Source organism: Falco peregrinus, chromosome 4 (genome assembly GCF_023634155.1).
Source record: "Falco peregrinus isolate bFalPer1 chromosome 4, bFalPer1.pri, whole genome shotgun sequence".
Taxonomy (NCBI): Eukaryota; Metazoa; Chordata; class Aves; order Falconiformes; family Falconidae; genus Falco; species Falco peregrinus.
The window spans coordinates 122756384-122776356 of record NC_073724.1 but is presented as its reverse complement, the minus strand read 5'-3'; the positions used below and the strand labels follow the sequence as shown (position 1 = coordinate 122776356).

At 49.6% G+C, this 19973-nt stretch overlaps 1 pseudogene; it reads left to right on the top strand.

Moving 5' to 3' along the window:
* LOC129784366 (hydrocephalus-inducing protein homolog) overlaps positions 1-19973 on the top strand; it is an 80239-nt pseudogene that overhangs the window by 18590 nt on the left and 41676 nt on the right.

Here is a 19973-nt window from a genome sequence, read left to right as displayed (position 1 = left end):
GTCCAAATCACCTGCTTCAGACTTTGAGATTTGGCGCTCAGGGGTTGCTCTCTATGTGCTAGGAAAATGCCTGTGTGCTGTCTGTGTGCTGGTGGTGCCCCAGAGGGCAGAACCGTGCAGCAGGGTGCCTGCAGGGACTGCTGGGGGTGGGCAGGGGTCCCCAGGGATCTGGCTTGCCTGCGCTGGCAGCTGCCTGGCTACAGTCACAGGCAGCAGGAGCCTCCGGAGAGCAGAGGTTGGCTTTTAATAATGAAACCACCACCAGGCAGTGCCAGTCATGTATCTCAGGGCAGAAAATGCCTTTGAAGCCCCTAGTTGATAGGCACAGCCTGGGGGGTCGCCTGGCTTTCCATCACTTGGCCAGGTTGCTGGCTCTCATCCTCTGCATCAGCCTTTCCTTGTAGCATATTGTGCTTCTCCCTTGCTTCTTTCCAGCTCCCTTTGGATTTTCCCAGCCATCTCTCTGTTTCTGGGGTTGTCTCTTTGTCTTCCTGTGTTTCCTCCTTTTGCTCTTCATTTGCTGCTTTTATTCCCAGTAAGGCCACAGTATCTGTGGTCCCCTCTTGCTGGTCTGCCTACATGACTGTAGCACCGCAGCTTGACTGCCCCGCTCAAACCCAGCACGTTAAAGTGAATTTCTTCCTTCCGCCAGGATTAACACGTACTGTTTGGCGTTCAGATAATACATGCCCCTTCTAGGGGCATGTCTGCCTGGATGTGTACGGGCAGAAGCCAGCAGATTCTCTGGGCTTATTGAATACACGGGTGACTTGATTCAGATATTATACCGCCGTGCTGCTGGTGTCTTCCCTGCTTGGCCCTTCCTTCATCGCCCTGCTGCCTCTGGCCTCGAGCTGTTTTGCCCAGGCAGAAGGGATTAATGTTCACTCTTATGTGTTACGTGCATGTACCTCCAGAGCTAAAAGTGCTTTGTGAAGGTGGTATCACCAGGCCTCTTCTCCTCCTGTTTCCACAAGCTGCAAGATCATACTTTCCTCTCTTTTCTGCAGGTTCCTGGGCTGGTGAAGGTCATCTTGGAGAGCTCACCTTATTTCAAGCTGATCAGCCACCATGCTGTGTGCCGCAAGGTACTGCCTGGCATGCTTGCGACTTTCCGCATCGTTTTCTCCCCTGATGAGAACAAGGTGAGACTGGAGGTCCCGAGAGGTGTGTGCCTTCAGTGGGAGGTGAACCTGCGGGGCTGGGTTCAGAACAGGGCATCTGCTGTGGGTTTTGAGGCACTGTCCTGGTTTCGGTGGCATTGCACTGGATCTGCAGCTGGGGGAAACTTTTCCTGTGGTGAAGATGATGCTGTCATAGGCTGGAGGCTCTTCTATGCTTCAGACTGTGATTATCCTTTGGTGCTGGAACGTTTAATGCCATGTCTGTTGGCTTCAGGGATAAGAGTGCCCTGTGTGGTGGGGTGGCCTCTCATGGTGTTGGTTTCTAGTATCTGACTATTGCTGCATAATTACGGGTTTGCTCTGATAATTATAAATACAAAAGCCTGTTTGCATAAATACAAACCTGTTGTTTGGAGGACCCAAAGCTGAGCCTGATCAGAGTGAGGACCACCACCTTTGAAAACTGGAGTTGCTTCTTGAATGCATATCGTGTTGGCCGCAGTAGTGAGACGGCGGAACGTTCTGTCTGAAGCCGGCACTTTTCTTGCACACCTGTTATAGCCCATGCCGTGCTGCGAGGTTTGCTCTAGGCTGTGGTCAGGCAGCCTGCAGCTGGTCACATCCTGGCTGGCAGCACCATGCGATGCCACCGCAGCAGGGACTGACGAGCTGTGCGTTCCCTCCCTGTGCTTTCCTGGGCGTTTTCAGGGGAAGGCGCACGTGGGACAGTAGGGAAATGGCAGGGAGGGGTGCTGGTAAGGTGTTTAGCCATCGCACCTCTCTACTCGATGTTAGGGGCTTAATTATGATGGAAAACGCTAGGGGAATGGCTAGATCCAGAGAGCTTTCCCCTTTCCCATCTGGCAACCAGTTCCCTGCCTCACCCTGGGCTGGAGCGAAGGTGATGCTTTTTCATACCCTCTGTGTTCCAGCCTTGCCGCTGTGCTGCCCCTGAGGATACTTGCCCACCTGTGCTCCAGCTGTGATTCTAGGGGAGAAGATGCGCTGTGCTCGTGGCAGGGAGCCAGCCTGGCCCAGACACGCTGAGCTCCAGATGTCTTTAACCAGCAGGAGGCTGGTGTGCTGCAGAGGACTGAGGCATCTGGAGCACACACAGGAATGAAGGGGCAGGTAGCATCTGCAGGCAGAGTGTTAGCCTGGAGCCTTTGGGCAGTCACGCTGGTGTGGCTGTGCCTGCGTGCATGGGGCTGTGGTTGCTGTGTCAGCTGGCACCTATTCCCTGCCCCGTGTGCCATGCTTTTGCTCGGAGGTTGGAACATCGGTGCTGTGGCCCTGGCAAGTCTGGCACTGTGCCGTGATGTGAAGGGGCGGCGGTGTTACCTGGAGGCTTGTTAACGCAAAAGGGTTTAGTACCTGGCATGGAAGGGAGGAAGCCCTGCAGGGGAACACAGACAGACAGGCTGACTCTTTACACCAGCACTCTGCTGCCTCTTGGCACAGTTCTTTGCGTGACTTTGTGGGTGATGCAAGGTGAGGGGGTCGCTCTGAGCCAGCTGGTGTTTCTGTGCCAGGCCAGAGGTGCAGGCTCTCTTTGGGCACAGCTGTTCTCTCATCTTCTGTTTGCTGCTTAGATGTAGTTGAACACCCTGGTCTATCCTCAAACAGCATGGCTGTAGCAAACTAGAGAGGAAATGCCCTGTGGTGCCTGGCTCCCCATGCTTGTGAAATGATCTGTTGCTTTGCGGAGGGACTGAGAAATTGTTTTACGTCATTCGTATGGAAGGTTAAAATGATGTTGGCTTAGGGCAGTTCTCCATACTGCCCAAGTGACATAAGAGCTTAATCTCACCGAGGTAGGCTTTGCAGGGGACACTGCTTCCTTTAAAATGTGATTGACTAGTATTCATGAGCATTCATTTTTGGGATGGAAGTAAATCGGTTCCCATGAAGGGCAAAGAGCTGCTCTTCAACTACAGAGAAGCAGCAGAGCAACACATGAACATCACCCCAAATAGAAGTAGGGTGAGGTAACTCCCAGGAACACTCATGTCCAGTACTTTGTCCCTTGTCTTGCCCTTGAACTGGTGAGCGTGTGGCATTAGGGAGCTGTGCCAGCGAGGTCCTCTGCACAGCTTGAGCGACACCCTGGCGGTTTCTGCTGACCTGGGTTTTGTGCTCCTTGCAGGGCATTGGGAGAGGGATGTGGGCTGCTTGGTGAGGAGCACATGGGGACTCTACAGCAGAACCAGAATGTTGTATAAATCGAACTTTTTGTCTCGTACTTGATGGAGTGTGAGTCAGGAAAGTGCCGGAGTGCTGTCGCTCAGCTAGAAATGCATCAGTAGCATGGTCAGGATGTGCAGAGCACCTTGAAAAGCCCTTAGCCAAGAGGCAGGCTTTGGGAGATGGTTCTGTAAAGCCACCTGTGCTGGGCTTGCAGTTGCTTGCCTGCAGAGTATCTGTGTGTTAGTTGTGGAAGGCTCAGGAGTGCTGCCTTTGAATAACTCCTACATCTCTGATACTGCATGATCCACAGGGACTGTGGGTAACCCAGTGAAGTGGGGTCTGGGTCTTCCTGATGAGGAGCCAGTTTGTGTCATTCTCTTGCTTTGAATCTGTTCTTCCCTGGAGTAAGTCTGACTTCAGTGAAGTCACTCCTGATTGAAAGGAGTAAAATTGTGCCTCAGCCCTAAGTAATAGGGCCATGTGAGTTGTTAGTGGCTGAAATGCCACGTAGCCCTTTCTTGGAAAATGAGCAGTTTCCTACTGTCTCGCAGTCATTTGGGAATGTGCCACGTGGTCAGACTGTCAGAAAAGGAATAGCTGACGCGCCTCTTGGTTTATTGGCACTTGTGTTATAAATGAACTGCTAATTTTTCTGCTGGGCAACATTTCCAGTTTGTTACTCTTGCTGCTTCTGATTTGCACGTTTCTGTTTTATGGCTCCATTGTACAGCGTGGGTGTTCTCGTGCCAGCCCCTGTTCCCGTGTGTTCTTGCGTCATGGTCTGACGGCCTCTGCTGAACTGGAAACCATTGTGGCACTGACCGGCAGATAAACAACAGACAGAAATACTTCCATTTGTGCGTCCTTCAGGCTTATTAGTAGTTTATTGTAAAGGAAGAAGGAAGCAAGAAGCACATAAAAACATAGCAGAGCTTATTCTGTGTTGTCCTCTTGCTCTTTTCACTGTAGCAGTGCACTGCTTTCAGGCAGTGCAAGTTCAGTCTGTGAGGTTTGTGAAATTCATTGCTGATGCTCAGTGGAGACTGAATTAATGCACATTGATTACTCTGAAATATGACAGGACGGTGAGTTATTGCATGACTGAAATGAAGTCCTTTAAAATTCAGCCCAGCCCTGCTAGATGTTTTGTTGTGCACAGAAGCTATTCCAAGAATACTTTTAAGATGACTCTTGTGAGGAGGAAAGGGGCAGAAGACCAAGGCAAATGGCGCGGCGCCACAGGAACCTGAAGCCAAGTGACTCATTTCAAAGACTCCTGCGAACCGGCGGCTGAGGGGGGCAGGCGCAGGGGCACCCCCTCTGCTGCGAACGGATCTTCATCCTCTGGTCTCTCCTCTGTTGTCACGGCCCTTATTTTCCAGCCTTTTTTTATATCAGGGTTTCAGCAGGAGCTTTCCCTGCTTGGCTTGCTGTGTTACCTCATGCTACAAGGATCTTTTCTTTGCAAGTTGGCTGCTGCAAGGAATTCAGTGAAGCATTTGGGATAGGTTATGCAGGGAAACTGACATCTGAGTTTGGGGTTCTGGGCAGTTAGGCTTGATATTGCTGTGACAGTAATTACTGTTAGCCTGAGTTTACAAAGAGCCTGAAACAACACCCAAGACGAGCAGCTGCTTCAGTCTCAGTGGGTGCCAGTTCAGACGCCAGTGGTGATACCTGGAAGGCCAGAGCTTGTAATTTACTGCTTGTCACAGGGGAGCACGAGAAGGGGAGCCATCGTACAACTGTCTGTATCTTCCGTGAAACTGAGAGGGGAGTTGTATGCAGGATGAAGTCGTATTTTCATGAAAACCTATAGCCTGAAGCTGTGTCTAAACACAGCAAACTTTAAAGCATAGATGGGATGCAACCCCTCTGTCATCCAGGCACGTTTATTTAGAAACCTGGTCTTAAACAGTCTGCTAAGGGTTTGCAGTTGCGAAGCAGAACAACATTTTGAACTGGTCTCAACTGTGCCCCTAGGCTGCAAGCAAGTGCGTAGCAGGGTTAGTGCCCTGGTAACACGAGGCAGTGCTGAAGTAGACTTTGCAACCTGTTGCCCCCAAGGGAGGGCAATTCAGCTTTCAAAAGCTTAAGGGACCATGGGTTCACAGTGGCACAAACAGCCAGCTTCTGCCTAGCACCCCTCTTGCCTTGGGTTTCCCCCTGTTTGGGCTGGCGCTGCATTCAGCCTGGTGCAAGGTCCCACGTTGGTGGGGTGGTAGAGCGTGGCTGAAGGGTCAGCCCGCTCTGAAGTGCTGAGTCAAGCCTTGCACGGGATGCCATGTCCCACGGTGTCCCTGGAGAGGGGGCTTGGAGCATAATGTGCATCTGCATGAATGGCGAGAGGCATCTTTCTCTCTCAAGGTCGTGGTTGTCTCTGTGAAACCAAATCCTTGTTGCTTTAGCCTTGCCCTCAGGTCCCTGGAGAAATCCCTTGTGCATTGCTGTGCAGGTGGTCCCAGCGCCCCTCACCAGCAACGGAGCTGGGAAGGCTGCCTGTGCTTGCTTTTGGGGGGGATTTATTTCTTGGGCTCTTAATTGCATTGCTGTTGATCCATTTGCTCCTTAGCAATGACAACACCTTGACAATTACTTCCTTTTACTTGCTCCAAGTAGCTCCAGTTGTTGAAGTTCCTTTTTTCTTTATCCTCCTGCTGATCTGAACTTGCATCCTCCTCTGCCTACCTGGCACCTGGAAGAGGGAGCTAAGTAAATATGGCATGCCAAGACTTAATAAGGCAGGTAGCTTTCAATTGGCTTTGCAATGCCTTTGTTACAGTAGTGTGGCCAAAAGAACAACAACAACAAAAGCAAATAACATTCTTCATTTGCTAATGAGTTTCTGAGGATCGAAACAGTGCAGGACGTGAAGTAGCCAGATAATAGGTGCTTTAAATTCATATGGGCTGCCCATAGCTTTTATTTTAGAGGGCTTAGGCTGCAAGATTGAGTACAAAATTGCTAACTCAGAACGACTTGCTGAAGATGAAACGCTTTCCTGAAATGCGGTATTAAATCATGCAGGTTGCTTGCTGCAGTTCCCTTCCTAGTATTTTACCTTCCAAATAGGAAAAGCAAAAGCCCTTCTGCAGTTTCTAGGGTGAATATTTGAGATGTCTAGAAAAGGAGATTATTCTTTTTGTCTTGGATGGGGCAGCATCTGTATTGACAAGCTTAAACCCCAGCTGAGCAGGTGGTAGGCGAGGTGCTGGGTGGTGGGTGAGGCGCTGGCTGTCAGCGCTTGCGTTAGAGCAATAGGTGCGTGTCTGTGCCTGGGCTGGCTGCCTTAGGGCCCTTCCAGGAGGGGATGGGGACGGGAGCAGGAAATCCCAGCTGTGGGGGAGTCTGGATCGGTTCTGCTGAAGGGAGTTTGCTGCTGTATGCAATTCCTAAATCATTAAAATCCTAAAGCGCTTGCTGCTTCAACAGTGATAAAAATATCAAATTAATTAAAAGCACTGAGGAAAAAATCAGGGCAGCCAGTGAGTGACGAGAAGCAGAGTTTTTATCAGCTCATCCATAAGAGCGCTGCTGGGGGTAATGGCTCCTGGCCCTATGGCAGCAGATTTACCACTGATTTCAGTGGGGGCAAGGTGATAGTTCCAGCGCAGCGATGCCACGCCATACATCTGGAGACTGCTCTGCTCATCTCTACAGTAACATGGTTTTGGTAATTTGATTTGCCTTCCTGCTGCTAAACGCCAGACAGCCGGGGCGCAGGGGGGATTGCCTGGCTCTGTTCTGCAGAAGGCAGTGGCTGGGACTGCACAGCCGGCTTTGCTCTGGTGGGGTGTCTGAGTGTCCCCCGTGTGCAGCTCCCGATGCCGCCTGCCTGGGGTGGGTGTGCTAACCAGGCACGCCGTCACTTACTCCTCTAGAACAGACCTTACAGAGGGGTGTGATTACGGCATCAGCCAGAGCTGTCTCCTGTGCCCCCTGAGGCTGGGTGAGATGTAAAGGGAAACGGAGTTCAGACACAGGAAGAACTAACACCCTTTAATTCTAGCGCAGAGGTGGCATAGGCTGCTGAGGGCAGGGGTGGAACTGTTAGCGCTTTTAGGTACTTGTGAAACCTCTCGCAAAAACAGTTTGGGTCTGGAGCTGAGCCAGCTCTGGTGTGGGGAGATGGATCAGGTGGCTTTTGAAGGGTGCGTGTCCCCAGCCTTGGCCCTATAACGCTGTGAGAAGGGGCAGGAAATACAGCCGTACCCTGCACTGCCCTGACGCTGCCGCAATTACCGTGTCCAGCTTGTGAAGTATTTCACCGAAGACTGACCATTGACTATGCATGTGGTGAAGTCCTTTTGAAAGTGTACCTGAGCATCCCCTGCCAAGCTTCAACGAGGTCGCCGCGTTGCTGGCACTGGAGTTAGTGCTGTGGCACAGCTGGGTTCTCAGTGGTGCTTCCAATAGTCTGCAGTGGCGATCGAAGCAGGTTGCGTTAGTGCTGTGATCCCTTGCGTGAAGAGACTGTTCTGGTGTCTCAGAATCAAAGCATCAGATAATTGTGGTGCTTCCAGCTTGCTGCAAAAGCAGGTGAATCAATGGGGTTGTTTCTCCTTTGCAAGTTAACGACCCTGTGCAAGTCATGCTACTGGAATGAAAGCTCATGAAGGTAAAAAGTACTGTTGCGTTACTGAATGATACTGCTACAGCCATAGAAAACAGCAGTTTTCCTTCTGCCGTGGGGAAAGTACTAAAAGCATTGTGCTGAGATTGTTTCTTTCCCCGCAGGATTATTTCCACGAGCTCATCTGCATCACAGAAAGGGGAGAAGTTTGTTGTGCCTCTCCGAGCTATAGGTGCCCGAGCTATCCTGGACTTCCCCGACCAGGTGAACTTCTCAGCCTGTCCAGTCAAGTACAGCACCCAGAAAACACTGCTGGTTCGCAACATCGGTAACGGGGCGGCCCGCTACTGCATCAGCCCTCAGAGGTAGGGAGCTCATCTCTTTTTGTGCAAAACACTGTTGTGTGATAATACAGTTGGTAAACAGCGACAAAAAGGAGCCAGAGCGTGTGAGCTGCTGTACTGCTGCCGTGGCTGGAAATGGGCAGGGCACGTGGGGTTTGCTGTTGATTATAGTGTTTGAAGCATGGCGCAGCCTCTGCTAAAACTCTGCAAGCTGCAGAGTGGAGTTTTATAGTGCAAGGTGTCTTCAGAGCACAGTCGTGCAAGACTGATTCTGTTAGATTGAACGAGCAAATGTAGGAAGGCAGCTGGACTGCCCTCGGGCTGTGTAAGATCCTGCGTGGCAGACGACAGCTCTAGGAGCTCAGTTCCTGAAGACCAAAGGCAGTGTTAAGAAATGGGCAAGCTCTGAGCTGGTGGAAGAGACATTTAAGAATTTATCATCAGCTTTACCAGCAGTTTGTCTATAGTAGCAAGTGCAATCAGAGATGATAGATCAAAGCAACTGGTACTGAGACCCTGACAAAAACCCTGTGGGGTCCAGAACCTGGTTTTCCAGTAGGTTTGATCTGGTCCCTGGGATCCACTATTCTTCATTAGAATGAGCTCTTAAGTGGAGATGAGCTGGCAGCGGCTTCAAACCTGCACTTTAGCCCCAAAGCAGAATGCCGATGGGCGCACAGGCAAAAGGTGCAGCAAATGCCTGGTGCGTGGGTTGGGAGCCTTTTCTAGAGCTTTGTCTCTCTCAGATCTCCTGGAAAGTGCTCTAGCATGCTGTAGTAGCTACCAGCAACCCCCTTGATCTTCAGTACCTTCTGAAATGGTTATGTGGCCCTATTGGCCAAATATACCCATTCCCTGGGAGGCCACAAGCACGTGGCATTTCGGCAGTCTCCTGGTCAAGCGCCTGATGTGTGCTGTGTCGTGGACAGCCTGTACTGTTCCTCTTGGTCTGAGAAGACAGTCACTGGTTTTCCAGTTTGCTGAACTGGAGAGGGTAATGCGTTTTGGAAACTGCACCTGCAAGGAAACCACTTCAGCTGGCTGGTAGTTAGCTCCGTGTTGCTTGGTCCCAGAGGTTTTGGTGTAGGAGCTGAGGTCCAGAATGCAGCAAAGACGTGCCGTCTGCCTTAGTGCACCTGAGTTGCTTCGGTTTCTTCCCCAGGAAAACAGGGGTCAAGAGAAGGCTCTTTGCTCTTTCTCCTGGGAAATGCGAAGGTCCAAGAGGCTTCTACCAAAGCCTGGCAAGGCTGTTGAAGCAGGCTTCCAGGATGCTGTTCAAGCAGGCTGCTTCTTTTCACTGTGGAAATACATAGGCAGGAACTTGTAAATCCCTGTACAGCTTCCCTCTGGGATTTCCAGATCTACTTGTCACCACCAAAACAAGTACCCAGTCGTGTGTAGCATCTCTTGGCAATGTCCTTGCCAACTGTTCTATCGCGTGATACGGCGTACGTTGAATCCTGCTTGATCTGGATTTTATGCTGAACTTCACCAATTGAATGTTTCAGTCCTGACTTGCAACAAAGGGATGGGAAGCGTTACGAAAGCTTTATTTCAAACTACACAAGAAAGTACAATTCTGAATAACTGGATTGCGTGTGCGCAGAGATCAAAAGCTGGTAAGATTTCCCATGTCAGCCAAAGGCATCAGTCATCTCTTCCATTTCGTTATGAACTTTTGAAAGCCAGTCTGAAATTTCAAACTGATGATCTTTGAATATAAGCAGCGTTTTATTCTAATTAGGTCGCCCCCACTTTCATTCAGATTTCTTTTTTAAATACTCTGAGGTTCCTGTCTTTCTGCTCTTTTATTTTTTTTTGCTTTAAGTGTTCAGCGAAATGTCATAATGAATTCCTCATTGGGAACTTTCTTAAAGGTTGAGTTCCTCTAATGCCTGTCTGTCTACCATCTGCCTATATATATGCACAGATGTATAAGAAATAATATGAGAAATTTGGGGAACACGTGAAATGGAATTGGGCTGCTGGAGAAGATAAAATCCTAGAATAACTTTGGAAGAGACCTCTGGAGATCATGTGAGCAAACACAGTGCTCAAAGCAAGACCAGTGTCAAAGTTTGATCAGGTGTGCACTCAACACGAAAAGTAAGACCAAGTGATACCAGCCTTCGTCTTTCCTTCTCAAGGCTGTGCAAAGCCTTGAGATCCCAGCATCTCCCTGTATGTGCTGTGCTCCAGCCCCTAAGCTCCTCTTCTGTAGAAAGGCTTTCGTGCCCACCAGCCTGCACTGCCAGGGATTCTTCCATCCCAAATACAGGTTTTTGCATTTTCCATCCCTCGGCTGCATGCGGTTCTGCTGTGTCCCCTGAATAGCAGCCCAGCCCTCCAGTATCTCGACTGTACTCCCCCAAGCTTGTATCCTCCACTCAAAATCCGAGTGCTCCCCACTCTTGACCAGGTCACCACGTCCCCTTGCAGCCTGGGAGCAGAACAACCACGTTCTCCCTGTGCGATGAGGCCGTGGTGTGCCAGGAGTGGTTTCTCCAGCCAGTGCTGGGGACTGCGCTGGGTGACAGTGGGTTCCCTGCTGCTTGTGCTGTGAGAAGTTGCTCAGGTGCCTGCCCCGAGGTCCCAGGTGAGCTCAGTGGCTCCAGCAGCCCCAGCAGAAAAGAACTGGCCTCCCAGCTGGCATGACAAGTTGGCTGGAGAGTCTCACCAATACACTGCTCCACAGGCGAGTAGGTCATTAGCTGTTAATTGTCTTTGAACAACTCTACTTACAGAGGCTTTCGCGGGAGAGACCGTTTTCCTCCTCATGTCAGGGGATTAATTTCCCTGCGTTAGAGGCTGTGACCAAGGCTGCATCATTATTAACGACAGGGGAAGTTTTTAGTTTAATGTCATTGCATTCTTTTGAATGACTCCCGTAATGATTGTTCAGCATCACAAACACTTAAACCTGTGCTTTGGACATTAATGCGTGATGTTTCCTGTCCTGGAGAGCTTAATGTGTAGATACGAGACGCAGTATTTAAGAGTTATGGCATAGGTGGTAGGAGTGCCAGCCTTACAGACTTACATTCAGGACTGTTTTAGTCTCTTCCTATTTAGTGGAGAACTGAAGCAGCTTTAGTGTGTGCTTAACTTTTGCTGAGTACGGATGTAGTGTTGTGTTAAAGCCAACATCAATATCACATAATAGTTTTGTGTGCCGCTATGTGTAAGCATGCGTGCACGTGAGAGGGGGAGGAGGCTTAGTGGAGTAGAAGGGAATGAGAGATCAAAGTTTGTGGACCATCAGCTGGCCTCTGTGTCCTTCATTCTCTCTCTGCACAACTGAGACTTCTTAGTTGCTGCAACTTCTGTCTTCTGGCCTGGGCAAATTCAGGCTCTTGCCCCTTTGCAAGGCAGCCGCAGGCGCCACAGTTTCCTAGTCCAATGCGCTGCTCGTATCACTTCTCTCTGCCTCCTTTCTCAAAATTCCCTTGGCATCAAGTGTAACCTACCAGCTTTCACCTTCAGTGCATTTTTCAGCCCATCTCCAATGCTAACCTTTCCTCTCGGTCAGTACTGCGAGCTCTGCTCTTGCAGCGGGTCACTTCATAAGGACATTCCTTGCCTCTTACAACTTTATCTAAGGACTTGTATGGTGTATTTTACTCCACGGCAGAGCTCTCAAATGAATCCACGGGGCCAATTCAGCATCCTTCTGCTGTTCCTTGTTCAGAACTCTCCCTTGCCGTGGTATCTACCAGAAAACATGGACACGTTTTGACTCCTCTTTCGTAAAGGGGGTGTGTGTGTGTGTGTGTGGGAACCGTGACACCAAAGCACTCCCCATTATGCAGCTTGGCTCTGTGCCTGTCCTCCCCCTGCATGCCCATACCCAGCTGTTCACTGCATAGTGTAGTAATAAAAAAAAATAACAATAGTATAAATATAAAAAGTCTTTTCCTGCCGTTCTCATTGTTAAGGCTGGTTAGTGAGTTTCTTCTCCATGGCGTTCACAGAGATAAATGTCATTCCAGTACATTTCAGTTGAAAATGGTGCCTGGAAGCAGATCTCAGTGCAGCACTGCCTTTTCCTGACGTTACACTGTGCTGTGCTGTGCTATGGGTTAGAGAGGATCTGTCTGAGAAGGTCCATTTAGGAATGTCCCATCAAGCTCTGGAAGCTCAGGAAATGATCCTACATGGCACAGTGCCAGGAGCCGCCTTGCATCCCTCCCTGCAGTACCCATTATACTACATGGAGGTGTGGGGCTGGAGAGTTACCATGGGATGTACAGGGATGTGACAACAGAGCCTACGTGCAGGGAAAGAGGGAAAGAGAGAGCTTGTGAGATGCTGGCTCTGTGCAGGATTTTTTCAGTATGGAGATGGAGTCTTGGATGCTTTGACCTAACAGACTGTGTTTACTGGAGTGGTTACAGTGCTCGACTTTGGCTTTTATACCATTACCAAAAAATTACGTGTGCCAAGATTAAGTGATCTTTGGGGTTTTTTTCCTGCAATAGGTCTTAGTTGACAGAGGGGGCAATTCAATCACCAGTAATTTTACTGTCGGTCTTGGGGTTGGAGGCAGCTTTTAATGAAATCAATTCTCACAAACTCAGATGATTTTATAATGCAAATTAAGGCACCAGAGGAGTAAAGGGGTTTTGGTTGTAGAAGAGAAACATACCATGGGACGAAGTATGTTGCAGCCTCGTTGCACGCTGCACTGACTAAACGTATGGTTCCAGGAGGAAAGGCAGCGCGGTAGTCGGGAAAGCCTGAGCCACAGAACTGTCAGCGTTGTTCACTTGTCAGTTGGTTGCTAAATTGTCAGGAGTATTTTGCCCGTGGTATCCTCATGGGATTTAACTTTTGCCCAGCTTGGGGAGCTGATGCCTGGTGAAAGCAAGCAAGATGTAAACGCCAAGACAGATCACAATGAAATTGCTTACTAATCTGGTGTTGTTCCCTTTCTGAAGGGCAATTACGGGCAAGATCTCAGCAGGTTCTGCTGGGAAGGTCTCCCTCAGATTGGTGCGGCTAGATGAGTTTATACAAGCTGGGGATTGCAAGGCACCGTTGGGAGATCTGGACCTGTGAAAGTTTAGATGTTGTACAACAAAGCAAACGTACAAATGGACGTAGTTGAAAAGCATGTCAGAAGAAGAGCTATTAATAAACCTCCAAACCTTATCTTTCCTGTTTTGTCAGGAGCAGTAGTTATTCATTACAAGGGTAGATCTAACAGGACAAGAATTACCGTAAAGAACAGCTCACAATTAATGGCTAAAAGGCCAAAGTTTAGCCTGCCAGCTTCATCTGTTGGCAGTGGTTTTCATGTGGCTATTAGTGTGTCAGGGACGTTTCCTTAGCATCTCTTATCTGTAGGCTGCAGGGAACAGCTTAGTGATGTGGACTGAAGTTCAGAGTTCAGGTGAAGCACGGACCTTACATCCCTCTGGGTCTTGGAGAAGCAGGTCTACGTGAGGGATACCAAGCTCCTGCTACATCAGGAACCAAGTTGTCCTGTGGGTACAGCGTGGGGTGGGAGGCAGGAGGTGCGGTGTCTGACTTGTGCTCTGTTTCTCAGTCCTGAGAATGAGTCCTGACCTCGGTGGGATCCTCTTCTCTGGTAATTTGAAGATGTGAAGGTATCTACTTTCTCGGGCATCCCCTGAAGTCATCCTCAGGAGTGTCATTCCCATCCCAGCTATCTGAGGGCAGGGGTATGCAGACATGGGGATGGAGTAGGAAGGGCATGGGATGGGAGGTAGTGCTGAAGTGTGGCCCTTAACCGGCAGCTTTTCTGTTCTGGCAATGTTTCTGGTAAAAACAACAAACTAAAAGAGGTGGGGGGGAATTTTTCTGTGCCTTTCCCACAGCAGGCAGTGATCCCCGCCAAGCACCAGCAGAGCCCTGCCCAGTATAACCAGGCACAACCCCCAGCGCAGGTGCAGGGCCATGTAGAGCAGCCCGGTTCTGAGGCTGGCGGCGCCTTGGCTTTCCTCCTCCCTCTCAAAAGCCTCAGGTCCAGCACGTGAACATTGTGGGCCCAATGCTTCCCCATTAGTCACTGGCGATGTTCTTGCTAGTCGTGATGGGAGCAGGTCAGGCCCCCAATTGCATCAGTGTCTCCTTAATGAGCAGGAACTCCAGCAGTTTCATCAGCTGTCACTGCTTCCATGAGCGAAGCGAAGCTTGCGCATGGCTCCATTTTTTCTCATTATTTCTGTGGGCTGCACTCCCCAATCACTGTAAAACTCTGCAGAAAATATTTTTAAGGTGACAAATTGACCACCAGCAAAGCACTAAATCCAATAACTTTTGCTTTCTAAGTGAGGCTGTACAAGAGCCACAAAGCCCAGCTGCTGTTATGCAGAAACACGTTGCATCTGACTTTTCCCTGAGCATTAAAGGACTGAATTATGTGTCTGTCAGCTGAGAGCTGTTTACCTGGCGACAAATCATAATTGCTCTTGTTAAATCTAAAGTACACCGGCACATTTTCATACTATTTCCCACACATTGCACAGAATTTCTCTAGTAGGCCAAGCAAACAGTTACCAAGCCTGGATTACAACCCAGAGCCCCAGACTGCATTGCTTGTGAATACGCAGAAAACCTCCTGTTGAAGGTGCCTTGATATGCTCCTGCTAGCGGTGCTTCATTTAGCTAGAGATTTAATTGTTCAGGCTGTAAATGGGATACTCCTTTTGTGTCTTGTTTTCTTGTTTCTGTATCACTCTAATCTGCCTTTGCACTCGTACAGATTTTTCTTTGCTTAGAACAGCTTTCATTGAAATGCTGATAAAATGTGCCCTTTCTGAGGCAAAACCAGGATGCTTTCAAGGTAAAAAAAAAAAAAAAGAAAGATAGATTAATTCTGCCATTAAAGTCTAATTATTCTCCGGTCATTCAAGAATAAACTTCTGTTCTCCCTGTCTGATTTCCAGGCTGTAATCTCACTGGGGCAGGTATTGCCTTGACATTTGCATCTCTTGAGGTTTATAGGTGGCAGGAAAAGACGGATTCCTGAGGAACTCAGTGTCAAGTTGTGCATGCAAATAACTCTTGCCATCTCCGTGCCCTTCAAAAACCCTCCTCCGATCGTATCGCTAGCAGTCAGACTCTTGAGCCTTGCTGCAGAAAACTGGATGCAGGGTATGGGGGAGACGAGGTCATTTTATCGCTTAGGATCTTCTGAGGGCTGGAGCTCTTCAGGAGTTGGGTCGGTGGCTCAGTTCCTGGCCCTGTATGTTCTCTTTTTCTGCTGCTGACTGTGGTTTCTTGGCCCCTTGCTAATACAGGTGAGCTGGAGTGAGCTGGACGGCAGAAGGAACGTAGTCCCCAAAGGTCCCACAATAATCCTGATGTGCCTCTCCGTGTTGCAGCCCTTTCTCTGTTGATCCCTCTGCTGGGACTCTTGGGATTGGCAATGCCATGCAAGTAACGGTGGACTTCCACCCAGAGAAGACTGGTGATTATTCCAGGCCCCTGACAGTTCACTATGACACAGGTAAGGTCTGGGCACTGCATGGTGCCCAGTCTCTGCGTCCTTCAAAACAGAGACCTTTCAAAGCAGAAAAATGTTAAGCTTGCTTTGCAGACTACTTCTAAAACCTTTTCTTTCAAAACCTCTGTATGTTTTGGTGCTTAAGTGAGCAGGTAAGGGGCAAAGGCTGCGTGTGCCCTCGTTCTGTGTGGCTGTGTGCCGGTCTCTCCCTGGGGGATGCTGGTGTCGGCTGGGTGCTCTCCACCCAGCACCCCCCATGACTGCCATCTGCCATCATTCCCTGTTGTCCCGGTCACCTTAATTGCCTCTCCAGGTGTATCTCCCCTGTCCCGGCTTTGCCTCAAAGAAAAGTGACAAATAGTTGGTGTTTAGGGGGCTTTTAAAGTGCATCCCCTCAAGCAGGAATGAGGTTTTTTGGAATCGGGTTTTGCTGGGAGTTGCTGAGTCGGAGGCGGGAGGAACCTTGATTCTCCGTTACGGTGTGCATATGCACGTGTGAAGCTTCATTCCTTGGCGGTGCTATGTTTGAAGCGCGACGTGGGAATGCGTGCCTCTGTCAGACTCGCTCCAATGCCGCTGTCTCTTACACATCTGTCCCCTGCACTGCTTCTACGTTGTTTTGCCGCAGAGCCTTGTTCTTTCTTTTTGCCTTCTCCCACAGCTCACGACATCAGGACTAATGCAGCCAGGACTTGAGGGCTCTTGGGATTTGGCAGGAAGAGCTCGCTGCCTCCCGAGATAGGTGTAACATTTATATTAGGCTAGGAGAAGCTGAGGTCAGGCCACAGAAACACCATCAGCTTTACGCTTCACTGAAGAGTAAGCGGGGAATATCTTTAGGAAAAGGCGCCATGTTAGAATGCTTCTGTCGGCCTTGGCTCAGCAGGGGTATGTTGTGGTGCCGAACGAGGCGCTTCCTCAGTTGCGTGAAGGCACTTGGCGTGTGTTTCCTCTCGCCTGAGAGGGAGGTTTGGTTTGTCCCTGTTCCTCAGCGTTGGTCCTTGGAAGTGTGGTGTCCTAACCGAGGGGATACTGTGTGCTGCTTTAGCCCGGCAAAGAGCATTTTAGTTGTCTTGGGTTTGTGGAAGTTACAAATGCTCCTGTATCTTCCAAACACTTATGTAGCCTCACGACTTATTTCAGCTTTGTCTAATGTTTTCCAGTTATTGACATATTCACGGAGAATGGTTGATGCTCACTCAGAGGAGCTTATTGTTTTGGGTAACAGTTTCTAGGACGGGTGACTGAAATATCAGCTAGGGAAGCACAAAAACGTGCCTTATTTGTATGCCTATACAGAATCTATAGGATAAAATTCAGAGGGCTAGAATTTCTCTGGGGCAGATGAGCAGTGACAGTGGAGATTAGGGCCGTAGGGTTTATACTTTGTGACGGAACAGAGTGAGCGAATAATTAGGGCCAGGATCTTCGTGGCTTGCTTTGAAAAACCTGAGAGTCTTGTTCTTACTGAAACAGCTGGTTCCCCCATAGTCAATCTTTGCAAAAGTCATTTGTGTGGGTAGGCCACGGGGATAAACTCTCTGCTGGCTCCGAGATGGGTGTTTTCCCAGGAACACGTGCAGCTCCCTGGGAGATGAACCCAGGATTTCATTCCTGCCTGCCAGTACAATGTTGCAGTTATTTTGAAATAAACTACGAATTGCGAAGGAGAGCAAGGGGATAATGAAGGGATTATCTCTCTAGCTTTGAAGCGTACAGGTAAGTGAAAGGCTGCTGAGATGAATTGCTAAAGTGAAGCAGAAACGTGTAATCAATCAGTCTTTCGAGGTGTGGTGCAGAGTTTATTGCAGGAGTAGTGCAGAGCACCAGACAGCGTTCCCTGACCTCGCGTGGCGAGCCCTGGCTAATGTGTCCGGCACCACGGCAGGCTCCCTGTGACGCGCGTACAGAAAGCAGCCGGGTTGCTCTTTCAGAGCCACCAACAGAGTGTTTATTAAGAAACAGAAGTGCTAAGAGCAAAACAGCAGTTTAAGGTGTTGGGAGGCGTTTCCCTCGCTTGGCTGTGTATCAGTACTGACTTGCTCGCAGGCAGCAGTCGTTCTCAATGGATCACACCCTTCTTAGGGTGACTTACGCAGGATCAGGTGAACGTTGCTTAAATTTCTGCTGAAGCTGGGTCAGATCTGTCCCTAGCATTGCTTAAGCAAGCATGGAGCTCTTCCATGTGAACAAGTCACAATTTTTCCCTTAGCGTATGATTTGGTTGATTTAAATTGTGTGTCTTTTGGGCTGGTTAGGAGCACAGGTACTGTCCCCTGGATAGACTGTGTGTGTGGTGGCGGTTCTGTTGCTACAAATTTATGGATGAGTGTGGAGAAAATGTTTGCTGCTATGAGCGTAATGATTTACAATGAAAACTTGTCCTTCAGTGCTTTACATGCCTAAACTCCTCCTTTTCGCCTGTGTACATGTGTCTGGGTGTGAAAAATCCCAGCTCGTACTGAAATGAGGGTGACTTGGGATGTTCTGGGCTCCAGCATATCCCTGTCCAGCACCTTAACATCAGATTATGGTACTTGAAAGGGTTTCTGAAACCTGCGTGCGAAGCACTTGTACAGCTTTGGAAAAGGTTTCAATACCACTGAAAGTCCTGTCGGTCACTTGGCCTTTCCCAGATGACGTTCAGCCCACCCTGTGTGGACCGTGTGGATGTGGGAAAATAAGTTTATGGAGGTAAGTCCTAGTCTCAACCAATCCAGTATTCATAAAGTTTCGATATTCTTTCAGCTGTCAAGTCCTGCTCAAGTGAGATGATGCCCAAGCTGCTTGCCCTGAGTGCTGCTGATTGTACACCAAACCCAGTTTGCTGCAGTAACAACATTTATTGCAACCTGGCAGCGTAGCACCAGCTTGGTGTGGGAAGGTGAGCTTTGCTCAGGGACACGTGGCTGAGGAGATGCATGACGGGTTCCCAGAGGTGTGCCAGAGGTGCAAAGCAAATCCACCAGTCCAATGCCATCCAAAACAATAACGTCTACGGCAGGTGCTCCATGCAGGTGAAGAAGGCTGCCAGAGACAGGAGGTGCCGGCGAGATGCTTGGAGTTGTGGAAGGAGAATTGCTTCTCTACTCAGAGCTCCCTAAATGCTGACTCACATTAGGCTCCTGTCTCCAACGAGTACTAGTATAGTATGATGGGTGGTCTTCAAGGTGTAGGACCAGATCCTGTGCCTGTATGTGGGTGCCTCCAGTGCCCACTGGCCCTTGTGGCAAGGCGCTACAACACGCTTCTAGCCCAGGGGATCTGTGGTGCGGTATTGAAATTCCTCTGTGCAGTTTTTCCCCATCGGTTGCTGCATCCCTTGGCATCTCTTTGTCAGCACAGAAAACTTCAGTAATTAGCAAAGCACCACTGAGCTTGTGCGTGGCCGACGGACGCTATGTATTGAGATGCTTTTATTGCTGTCAGTAATAAAAGTAGTGATGCGGATGGCTCTCTTTCAGTAGCTCTGTGAGTCTAATGCAGAAGCAAAAGCCTGGGGCAGGATCTCACCCTCTTTGAGGGGGGAGATCAGAACCCATACCCATAGGAGTATTTTAGGAGACAGCACACCCAAGAGGAGGCAGCCCTCAAGCAGAACTGCCTATTCCATTACTCTTCTGTCTCCCCTTGGTTCAGAGCCCCAAAAAGCGGTTTCCCCAGAAGAGAGGTAACGTGTGTGGCTCAGGAGTAGTTCTCGGTGGTTTTAGTCCTGCTGGAAGCCTCCAGCCTTGTGCTAAAAGCCTGCTGAGGAACCGTCTAGGTGTTTGGCAGATGAATACCCTGTTTTCCCTCAACTTCCCACACAGCTTGCAGGAGGGCTGACAGCTGCTGAGCAGGAGCTGTGCTAAAGCAAATCTTGGCTTGTTTGCTGTGGATGGCAGACCCAGGCTCAGAGCATCCTTTGTGGTTCTGCACACCCAGGGCACAGATGGGAGAGTTCAGCCTCGGCTCCTCAATTGCTTACTTCAAGGGCAGGTAGGAAGTGCGAGCAGGGTCTGATTCTGGCTCCGTGGTTGTTAATCAGAGTGAGTTTTCCTGCGCTGGCTCAGTTCCTGTCCCTGTAGGAAGTGGGTGAAGTCATGTCTCCCCTCCTGAGCCCTGGGCAGCAAAACTTGCTCTGTGCCAGATTCAGGTTATTCCTATATGGCAGGAGGGAGCAGCTAAATAGGCTTCTTCAGTGCAGCACGCTGGGAGCTGGATGTGGAGCAGAGCTTGCCTTGCCCTGGGTCAGGGAGGGGTCTGGCTGCCTTGTTCCCCCGCCGCTGAGCTTT